The sequence below is a fragment of the Labeo rohita genome, chromosome 17, assembly GCF_022985175.1.
Source record: "Labeo rohita strain BAU-BD-2019 chromosome 17, IGBB_LRoh.1.0, whole genome shotgun sequence".
In the NCBI taxonomy this organism is placed as follows: Eukaryota; Metazoa; Chordata; class Actinopteri; order Cypriniformes; family Cyprinidae; genus Labeo; species Labeo rohita.
Genome location: NC_066885.1, coordinates 6,169,887 through 6,182,507, shown reverse-complemented (window position 1 = coordinate 6,182,507; position 12,621 = coordinate 6,169,887). Strand labels below are relative to the sequence as shown.

The 12,621-nt window shown below is 27.9% G+C and overlaps 1 protein-coding gene across 4 annotated transcripts in view; it reads right to left on the bottom strand.

The window, feature by feature from the left end:
* LOC127179401 (neuronal PAS domain-containing protein 3) overlaps nucleotides 1-12,621 on the bottom strand; it is a 390,014-nt gene that overhangs the window by 63,425 nt on the left and 313,968 nt on the right. The window lies entirely within an intron of this gene.

Sequence of the window (12,621 nt, the reverse complement as noted above, 5' to 3'; positions counted from 1 at the left end):
GAGAGCTCGTCCAAATAATCAAATAATTAGCGTGTGCTTGTCTAACCTTTAAACACGCTCATTTACTAAGCGGGGGGGAAAACGGATTTACTGTTGCTAACTGGAGATGACAAGAAAAAAACAACAACAACAGGCGGTTAAAGTAGCTGTGGCTGTGGTGCGACTTAAACATGCTATTGTTATGATTTGAGTAACGCTGGTCTGCGCTGTTCTGCGATCAGGTCCACGTCTACAGGGACCCGCGGATTACATGAGAATAATCCCTTTAATGTCCTATCCCTCAAAGCAATTTAGTGCTTCACAAATTATTATTCCAAGCAGAAACAATGAATAAAGAGACGGGTCGCTGACAGAGACACTGGCTTGGGTTATTTCAGCACAATGCTACACTGTAAAACAGAATAATGCTGTAGTTGTTCAAGTCAGAATCAGGATATTCCTGCTAGAGGATGTTACTAAAGCAGCGTTTTGCTGTCTGATGGTCTGAAGATGATGCATAAACAAAATGGCTAGTTTTGGAGGTGTACAGTTATCAACAGGTAAGAAAACATAGGCCTACACTTGTCTCCGGAAACGTATTAGAGGAAATGTTTTAATCACAAATTCAGATTTGAGTTGCCAAGTGTACATAAAAAAAATAAATAAATAAATAAATAAATGTCTGCATCAAATTAAACCTACAAAACTCCACCATCATTCACTGTGACAAATATAGTTAAAAATTAAACAACACACTGTTTCTAACCTGTACTTTATCATACTACATTTTATTATATATTAAGTTATTACTGTAAATATGTCTTGCAGACAAACTGGTAAAACTTAGCAGAGAGTGACAAAGACTGGTAAAGATATAAACTCGCAATTGTGAGAAAAAAGTCGGAATTGCAAGTAAAAGTCAGAACTGCGAGATATAACCTCACGATTGTGAGAAAAAAGTCAGAATTGCAAGAAAAAGTCAGAATGGCAGTTGTGAGAAAAAATTCAAATCACGAGAAAAAAGTCGGAATTGCAAAAGTCAGAATTGCGAGATATATCCTTGTAATTGTGAGAAAACAACAGAATTGCAAGATTTACCTCGCAATTGCGATTAAAAGTCAGATTTGCAAGAAAATTAGAATTGTGAGATATAAAATCGTAATTGCAAGATAAAAGTCCGAATTGCGAGTAAAAGTCAGAATTGCGTGATATAAACTTGCAATTGCAAGATAAAAGTCCGAATTGCGAGTAAAAGTCAGAATTGCGTGATATAAACTTGCAATTGCAAGATAAAAGTCAGAATTGCGAGTAAAAGTCAGAATTGCAAGATATAAACTTGTAATTGCAAGATAAAAGACAGTTGCAAGAAAAAAGTCAGAACTGCAGGAAAAAATCTGAATTGCAAGACATATACTCGCAATTGTGAGAAAAAAATTCTAATTACAAGAAAAAAGTCGGAATTGCAAGTAAAAGTCAGAATTGCGAGATATAACCTTGCAACTGTGAGAAAAAAAATCAGAATTGCAAGAAAAAAATTTGAATTGCAAGAAAAAAGTCAGAATTACGTGATATAAACTTGTAATTGCAAGATAAAAGTCAGAATTGCGAGGAAAAAGTCTATTGCTAAATATATATACAAAAAGAATTGCTAAATATAAACCTGCAATTCTGAGAAAAAGACTTATGAGATAAAAAGTTGCAATAGCCTATTTATTTATTTTTTTTTTTATTCAGTGATTGAAACGGGCTTCCATATTAAAGTCTTTTAATGTCATCTAATGATTCTAGACCTACATATGCCTGACAAGATTTTTTTGTTATATTATTATGAACTATTGTTACAATAAATGACATCTTTTGTAAATCATGATTAAAATGCATGATTTTTAAATCTGTATTAAACTTGCATATTATAAATATATAAGTCAATAACTATTCAAATTATAGCCTGTGTATCCAAAAGTGGAATATTGACAGGAATCCATATTGAAAGAATTGATGTGTACCTCCACAGTTTAAACAGAACATTTTACTGGACTCTTACTGTAAAACAAACGGCAGAAATCAGAGAAAATCCTTGGAAACATAAACCAAAACAACTGTGCAACAGGACCACCAACTGTCTGTGTGTTTCTCCAGCTCTCTTTGTCTCTTTCTTACTGTTTGGCCTCTCACACTAGAAACCCAACAGCACATCTGATTTTTTTTTTTTTTCTCCTTTATTTTTGTCCCTGGGCATCAAAAAGCTGCAGGCACAATCCAAGTAAGACTTTCTGGATCTTTCTCTGGAAGACTGACATTCCGCCTATATCCAGTAGACCAAAGAATTGAGGATTCTTTTTGAAGAACTAAAGAGATGGGGTTGAGGTTTTCAACCGGCTTACAGACAACTGCAGTCCAATCCCAACAAAAAGAAGAAACAAGCCATTCACTCGAAAAAGAAGAGTCCAGCAGCACTACAGATCAGCTCATATATTTAATGATGATAAACAACAAAAAATGCACATTTATAATAATATTTAAAAACCTCTACAGTAAAACAAATCCAATATTTGAAATATGTAAAATATATTGAATGCACTGAATTAAATGATGGTAAATACACACCCACAAAAAATTCATTTATTGTCCACAATTAGAAAAATTAATGTATTAAATTAAATGATGGCAAAAACACAATTTTTCTACAATAAGAAATATACTAGAATTTTATCTCTCAAATCTCTCAATCCCGCTATAGTAAAATAAATAAATACATAGATAAATTTTTAATGATGGTAAATACACACACACACAAATACATTTTTTTTTCTATGATGGCAAAAACTCTCTCAATTTACACATTTATATAGTAAAAAATCTAATATTATTAGTATTTCTTGTTAAAAATAAATATAGGAAATATATGAAAATACACTAAACGAAATCATGGTAAATACACAAAAATGCACATTAATTTTCTACAATATATATTAGAATTTTTACTCTCTCTATAGTAAAAAACATTTTTAGTGTTCTTTTTGTTGAAAATAAACAAAAAATATATAATATATGATGATGATGGTGAATACACAAAACAAAAATCACATTTAATTTCTATAATTAAAATAATAAATAAAATGGTTATATTTAGTTAAATGATGGTAAAAAAAATTGCACATTTATTTTCTACAATATTAAAAATATATATTATAATTTTTATCTCACTTTCTATTCATATAGTAAAAATCTGAATTTTTTTTATTCTTTGTTAAAAATACATATATTAAATATATTAATTACATTGAATTTAATGATGGTAAATACATACATATATATATATATATATATATATATACATATTTAAAAATGCACATTTATTTTCTACAATATTAAAATATTTTTTTTCTCTTTCTATATGGAAAAAAATCTAATATTTTTAGTGTTCTTTTTTGTTAAAAATACAAAAAGATATTTAAAAAATTAATATATTGAATTAAATGATGGTAAAAACACAAAAAATTGCACACTTATTTTCTACAATATTAAAATGTATATATTAGATTTTTTTTCTCGTTCTCTGTAGTAAAAAAAATCTAATATTTTTAGTGTTCTTTTTTGTTAAAGGTACAGAAAATATTTTTTAAAAATTAATATATTGAATTAAATGATGGTAAAAACACAAAAAATGCACATTTGTTTTCTACAATATTAAAATATATATTAGAATTTTTTCTCTTTCTCTATAGTGAAAAAAAATCTAATATTTTTAGTGTTCTTGTTTGTTAAAAGTACAGAAAAAAATATATATATATATATATAAATAATATATTGAATTAAATGATGGTAAAAACACAAAAATTGCACATTTATTTTCTACTATATTAAATGTTTGGAAAAAGTAATTTATTAGCCAATGTTTTTTGTGATTATTGGCACCAGCAGTATGTCAATAACCACAAAATGATCAAACATTAGCTAGTAAATAATTTTAGATAAATAGTATCAATTTAGATTTTCATATTGATAGCAAAGTAAACAAAAAACAGATGACAGCCTCCCAGCAAGTGAACACTCTATAATAAATGCTTAAAAAAATCTATTTCCATACAAAGATAAAATGTAAAGCTATCTCTCTTTTACATGGCGGAGCGAACAAACCTTTTGTATCCATTATAATTCACGCACACGGCCCCGCCGACTATTTTAACAGTATTAGAATGAGGCCACTTTTCAGCACAAGTGGCTGCACAAAGCACTCGTCTTGCCTTAATCTCTGCGACGCGAACAATGCACTTAGAAAATAATATCGGCTCTGATATTCATCGTGTGGCGGCCGGTGCGGTAAAGTGTTGTCTGTAACAAGAGACCAGCAGATTATGCTCTGTGATTGCAGAAAGGACACTTGGATTACAGAAGGAGGTTTTGCATTGTAAATGAGGCCCGGCTCGCTGGAGTGGGGCCACGGACGGAGCCCACCAGCAACATGCTTATTTTGTAGAAGGTCACTCAATAAGAGCCCCCCCCTCTCGTTCCTCTGGCTTATTAAGACTGACTGGCACGCATTAATGAAATCACCTGATTTTACAAACATGAAGAGAGAGAGAGAGGAAATGGAGAAGAAAGGAAAAAAGCCTGACGTTATGCTTGAGTTTAAGAAGGAAGCCCTTAATTAGCAAGGTTTCACAAATGTCAGCTATCGCCTATTAACGGTTCTGCTCTATCAAAGCTATAATACCCAGCTGTCAAATTTCATCACATGATGGGCGGTTTCTTTATGCGTCTTGTGCTAAACTTCCTCTTTCAAGAGGGCGGAGCCACAGGTCCATTGACTCCAGCTAAAATGTTTTGTTAAGGAACAGTTCTGTTTTATTGGGCACTTTTTCCATTTTTAATCTCTGCTAATATACATGCATACTACAAATAAAGCAATGGACTTTTGTTTTTAAGTTAATAATACAGAATAATATTATTTTCTTCGACTTTCCAATAAATATAAATAACTATAATTTTATTTATTTTTAAGTTAATCAATTTATAAAATGTTTATTTCAAAATTCCAAATTAATATAAATAACTATATTTAATTTTTTAAGTTAATAACATATTTAATTTTATTAAAAATATTTATTTGAAAATTCCAAATAAATATAAAGAACTAAATTTTACTTTATTTTCAACTTAATTAGCGTAATATTTTATTTTATACAATATTTATTTAAAAATCCCAATTAAATATAAACATATTTCACTTTATTTTTAAGTTAATAAAATATTTTTAATTCAAAACTGATAATTCAAAAATGTAATTAAAAAAAAAAACAATAACTGTATTTTAATTTAATTAATGTAATACTTTTATTAGAAATTAATAAATGTTATAAACAATATTTTCATTTCAAAATTCCAAGAGAATATAAATAACTACTTTTTACGCTATTTTTAATTTAATAAATGTAATATTTTATACAATATTTTAATTTAAAAATTCCAAATATAGAAATAACTATATATTTCACTTTAGTTTTAAGTTAATAAAATATTTTTAATTCAAAACTGATAATCAAAAAATTTAATTAAAAATAAAAAAAAAACAAAAAAGCAAATAACTGTATTTTAATTTAAGTAGTGTAATCATACATTGCTTAATAAATATTATAAACAATATTTTCATTTCAAAATTCTATATAAATAACTACATTTCTATATTGCTTAATAAATATTATAAACAATATTTTCATTTCAAAATTCTATATAACTACATTTTACACTATACTTTATTTTAAAAATTTAAAAATTCCAAATATAGAAATAACTATATTTTCTTATATTATCTTTTTTAAGTTAATAATATATATATGAAATCATTTTATTTCATAAAAATGTTTATTTCAAAATTCTAAATAAATATAAATAACTACATTTTACTTTGTTTTCAATTATAAAATATATTATTTTATTTTATACATTTTTTATTTCAAAATCCCAAATAAATGTAACCATATTTAAATTTATTTTTAAGTTAAATAAATATTTTTTATTTTAAAATAGCAAAAAACATAAATAACTATATATTTCTTTAGTTATACATTAACAAATATTATATTTTATCTCATAAATTTCTCTCTCTCTATATATAAAACTACATTTTACTTAATTTCTAAATAAATAAATACATTTTATTTTATACAATATTTTCAGTTAAGTAATATATAACTACATTTTACATTATTAATATAATTTTTTTGTTTTATACAATATTTTAATTTCAAAATCCCAAATAAACAGAAATAACTATATTTTTTGAAGTTCTTAATTTAATATTTTATTTTATACAATAACTTCATTTCAAAATTACAAATGAATACAAATAACTACATTTTACATTATATATATGTTTTTTATTTTATACAATATTTTAATTTCAAAATCCTAAATAAATAGAAATATCCACATTTTTCTTTGTTAATAATTTAATATTTTATTATAAACAATATTTTCACTTCAAAATTCAGAATAAATAAATAACTCCTTTACTCCAGTTGTAAGATAATGCTTTTTTTTTTTTTTAAATTCCAAATAAATATAACTATATTTTAGCTTAAGTTAATATATTTAATTAAAAAATTCAAAATAGATTTTTGCATTTAACATTTTATTTTATAAACAGTTTTCTTTCAAAATTCCATATTAAGTTAATCACTATACTAAAGAAAAATCAAGTTTGTGATGGTTTCTTAAACTGTTTTATAAGAAAGTAATAAGTATGAGGTCTTAAAGTTCATGTAAGACAGAATCATGCCTATAAATGAGGTTCATCTGGCTCCACTGCACATTTTGCCCCTTTTTTAAAAAATTCAGATCTTCTCAGTTTAATGATCAAGCTGCTCTGGACGCACTGACCCCTCCCATTCACCCCGCCCCCTTATGCCCGAGACCCGCCCCCTCTCTCATTCCTGTGTCTCTGCATAAAAGCAAGCATTAGCTCCCTCTATTTACTCCAGCGCTCTCTCTTGCCCTGCTCTGTGAAGCTGAAGAGGCATGTCAAGTGTCACTGAACCCCTCCAAACGGCAATAGGAAGCTGCCAGCTCTCGTCTCTCACATTATGACACAATTACTCGCTGGCATCAAACACGCGCCGCCACGGCTCTCACCTCACGCTCCCTGCCAGTTAACCTGTTTGGAGTCCAGGAACATTTTGGCCCCGTCCATGCATGCAAATCCACAATCATGAGTCACGGCGAAGATAAAACGGCTGTTGCAGGTGCTGATGTGAGGTAGCAAAGATCGGATGCTTGAAATGACCCCTAACTTTTCAGCTTTGGCTCTCAAGTTGCTCGTAAATTGCTTCTGATTTTTAAAACACTTGTACGCGCACACTGCCACAGATTTTTCGAAGCTAATTTTTAGTGCAAATTACTGAAAATAATTTGTGTCAAGTATGGGAAAGGTGTCTAAAATTAAAAAAAACATTAAAAAAAACTAAAAACTATATTTATTGTAAAATATGATGATCATGAAAGGTAAAACAAATAAAAAATAGTGTACAAATGTGTTAAGAAAAAACTGCTTGTGTGTATTTAATCATAATTTAGCTGTTTTTCTGTGCAATACAAGCAGTGGCACTTATTAAAACCCTAAACATGAAAAAAGACACAAACATTAAAATCCTCAGGGACAGAAAAACGCATTAAATGCATTTGAGGGGAGGGAGAAATTCCTTTCAGTTCCTTAAAATGTCAGTGACTTTAAAAAAAGTATTAATCAAATAAACTGATGTTGGCTGGAGGGTTCAGAATTAATTAACGCATTTAACGCAAATGTGCTAAATGGAACATTATACGTTTCATAGCATGTAATTACTCTTTTAATAAATGATTCATGTTATATTCCCATCAATTGATAACGCTTGTGAATCATAAAGCAATTCGGCAAGAGCTTGTCTGGACCCTGAGATAGAGCGCGTGGGGTTCAAATCATTGGTCCTTCTGTTTTTGTTCCAGCTGGGAACTAACAGTCCCAATTAAATTATGCAAACCCTGCCGTACGGATAGCCAAGAGCTAGAACCAAAAAAAACCTGTTCGTTTGTACAACAGAGACGAAAAAGAGAAGCACTGAACTAGAAGAAAAGTTTTGTTAGAAAATATTACCAGTTTCTCATGTGAGAAACTTATTCTTAGAACTTTTTACGATAAAATAAAAAAATAATAATGGGAATAATAAAAAAAAACAAAACAAGAAAGAGTAATATGTAGTGTATGTAAAGTACCAGTGAAAAATTTGTTAAAAAAAAGATTATATTTTTTATAATTATATAGCTTTTTAATAGCAAATTTTATGTATTTAATTTTGTTTTTTTCTTTTACTATTTTTTTTACTAAAAAGAAATATTATTCTCTTTTTGCTTATATATATATATATATATATATATATCTATAAATAATATTTTTTTATATTTTTACTAGTATTTTACTAAAACTACATATTAGTCGTTTTTGCTTTACACATACACACAGTAATTTTTAATAAATCATTAATACTATAAATTATTAATATATATATATACAATGATTGTTAAGTTGAATGTTGTTATATAGTTGAAAGTATAATTAATTATACTAAAACTACAAATTACTCTTTTGCTTATTATATATTTTATTTATATATATTTTTTTCAAATATTTAAAATAATATAATATAATATAATATAATATAAATAATATATATTTATTATTTTTTGTAAAAAAAAAATTGTTTATATGTGTGTGTATACATATTTTTCTTTTTTAAAATATTTTATATATGCATATTATATACATTATTTAATGTAAATAATATACTACATATTACTCTTGTGCTTTATATATATATAGTTTCTTTTTAATATTTAAATATATATAATGCAAATAATGTATATATATATATATATATATATATATATACAATTTATTTACAGTAAATATACATGTAGTTTTTTTACTAGTATTTTACTAAAACTACCTAATACTCTTTTTTTGTGCTATATACTGCATATATATTATTATCATATATATTTTTATGTAATATTTTTCATATATATATATATAAGTCAAAATTATATATTAAACTTTTAACTTAACTTTTTTTATTTTTACTAGTATTTTACTAAAACTATTACTCTTTTATTGCTTAATATACACCACACACAGACACACACACACATATACATATTACGGCAATTTCTATAATAAATGATCATTTTTAAAAATAACTACACAATGATTGCTAAAAGTTGAATGATGTATAGTTGAAAGTTGTATGAAAATAAATATACATAAATATATCTATGTATATAAATAATTATATATATTTATATACTATTAAATAAAAAAATTTTTTTATAAATGTATAAAATATGTATTTAAAGCTGTAAAATGTATTGTGTTGTGAATATGTGTAATATGTGTAATGTAAAAACATAATAAGTTATGTAAAGCTACATTTAAAAAATTATTGTAAAATATACTGATTGTGAAAAAATAGGCGTTACGCTATATAAAGCTTCAACATGTGAATTTCAACGAATTCTGCATCTCTCTTATCATTTCTCATACTATTCATTACATGGACCACAGGCCACCTCGCTTTCTAAATATCAGCATCAGCCATGAAAAAGGCGTATCGCTGGACCACAAGCACAGACTTCACTATAAACCATGATTGACAAGACTATGATTAACCTCTGCTTTTCACGCGCTCTCATCCATTAGGGTTCCCGGTAAATCATCTGATTACCGAGCCTATAAAATAATAATAGGGCTCCTCGAAAAGCGCCACCATTGTTGTAGTGGACAAGAGAGAGGAGAGATATCCCTGGAAAAACAAAAGCCGGCAGTGGCTTAAAGGAAGGACATAATTAAGGGCCAATCGGAGCTGTCTTGTGTGAGCAGAGACCCAGGGGAGCACCTCTCTACCTGTCTGACCTTGGAAAATGGGAGTCCTTGGCTGAGCCGGTGACCCCGTGATCTCCACTCACATCCAATCTCCCTCACCCGCACGAGAGGCGACCTGCCTCATGCAAATCCCATCTCCCCCGTGAGCCGCGGATAAACTGCAGCCTAATTAAATATTTTTTAACGATGTGAGTAATTTTTGCCAAGGGGTGGATTCAGGGCTAAAATTTAATATGAGATCACAAAAGATGTTCCCAGCGTTGATTCTGTAAATTAATGACTATCTGCCTTATAATAAAAGCATACTGCCAAGAATATGAATAAAGACGGCTTACTTCATCCGAAGCAACGCTTTCAGGAAAAGACTTCTGGAAAGTTTCCACTTGGGGCATATTATATATAATATTTATAATATTTGAAAATATTATAAAAATGTAAATATTTATATTTATTACAAATATAACATATATTTATATGTAATATATTTATTTACATAAATAACAATTTTATAACTTTATTTTATATATTATACAAATAAATTAATATGTATACTTCATATACACACATATAGTGTATGAATTTATTTTTACATTTTAAATGTAAAATCAATGAATATTTATTTGATAAATTAAATAATAAAATAAAATTAAATTAAATAAATGATTTGACATTAAATAAGGGATATATATATATATATATATATATATATATATATATATATATATATAGAATTTTATATATATTATACAAATATATTAGTATGTATACTTCATATACACACATACTTGGTATATATATTTTTTATTTTATAAATGAAATAAATGATATTCATTTTTAAAGATAGATAGATAGATATAGATAGACAGATAGATAACATATGGAATATATTAATATATATACACTTCATATACATGCACATATAGTGTATTTTTTTAATGTGTAAAAAATTGTAACATTTTATTTTAGATGATATAAATATTTACTATTATAAATATATATAAATATTTATATATAAACTATATAAATATTATATATATGTAAATTTTTTTTATTTTTTATTTAAATATATACGACATACAATACACACACAAACATAGTGTAAATCAATAAGAAAATTATTTATTATTAATATTTTTAATTAATATTAACAATAAATAACAATTTTTAATTATGAGAGTTTATCTTATTTTATTTTTTAATATGATGTAACAAGTCATTTTTGCCAAAGGGTGGATTCGGGGCTAAATAGTTAATATTTAATTTGATATGATATAACAAAAGATGTTCCCAGTTTTGATCCTATAAATTAATGACTTGTAATCAAAGCCAACAGTTTGAATGAAGACAGCTTGCTTCAACCAAACTAACGCTTTTGGGAAAAGGCTTCTGGAAAGTTTCCACTTCTGATACTATCTGAGCTCAGGGCGGCCGAGTAATATTTGTCAGCCAAACAAGGAGGTCTTCTAATTTCACAAATCAAACAGACACACTGTATGTATGTGAGATGGTTTGGCACAGCAATGCTCTGGTCTCCTCAGATGTGGTGGCGGGTTAAGCCATCGTCCCGTGCTATTAACTGCGGGAGCTTTCTCAGGTCCACTCGAGTGTTACACGGCTCAGATTACAGTAACCTTTAACTGCTCGCTGACAGACAGACGGAGGACGAGCAGTCCATCTCTCGCTTTCTCTTTCTATCCACCTTTAATACCACGCACGCCACTTCCACACAAAACCGTAATCTTCCACCCTCCCGACACAAGCCTGTCACTTTAGGAAAAATGGAGGGCATCAGTAGCCGTGGGCCGTGTGTATTCTCTGCGCTGATACATGGCACTTTACCTCAGGCTATGCATATGAGCCATTACAGGCGGCTCTCAGCGGGCCATCTGTCAATATTCCAATCAGTCTTTGGATCAGTACCAATTAATAGCGGCAGCATCAAACCCACGAGCTCTTTCCATCAAAACAAGCACACATGAAACAGTAATATGGATCTGATTGATAAAAAAGATGGCGTTTGAATAATACCTTGGATGGTTGCAGATAAAAGCTAATGCAAGTCTAGTTTATGTTTATAAATTCAAAGCATTATATATACGGCATATTTAATGCAGCTATTTACAACACTAAAAATATTAATAATTCCTTAATGCACTGTATAGTAGCTGCATGTATTGTATAAAAAATTGATAATAATTATTATAATTTTTAAAAACTATACAATGATTGCTCATAGGTGTATACCACCAGTCAAAAGTTTTTGAACAGTATGATATTTGTTTTTATTTTTTTTAAAGAAGTCTCTTCTGCTCACCAAGCCTGCATTTTTTTGATTCAAAGTACAGCAAAAACAGTAGAATTTGTAAATATGTTTACTATTTAAAATGACTGTTTTCTATTTGAATATATTTTAAAATGTAATTTATTCCTGTGATTTCAAAGCTGAATTTTTTTGCATCATTACTCCAGTCACATGATCCTTCAGAAATCATTACAAGATTCTGATCTGCTCCTCAAAAAACATTTATTATTATTATTAAATGTTAATTAAACTTATGAAATATTTAATGCATTACAGTGTAATTATTTAACGGGCTTTATAGAAATTGTTACCAAAAGAAATTACAAAACATATTGTTATTGTCAATAACACACATTTCGCCTAAAAAATGCACCAGCATGCAATTGGTTTGTGTGCATCAGGTTTTATCTACATTGAGAACACCAAA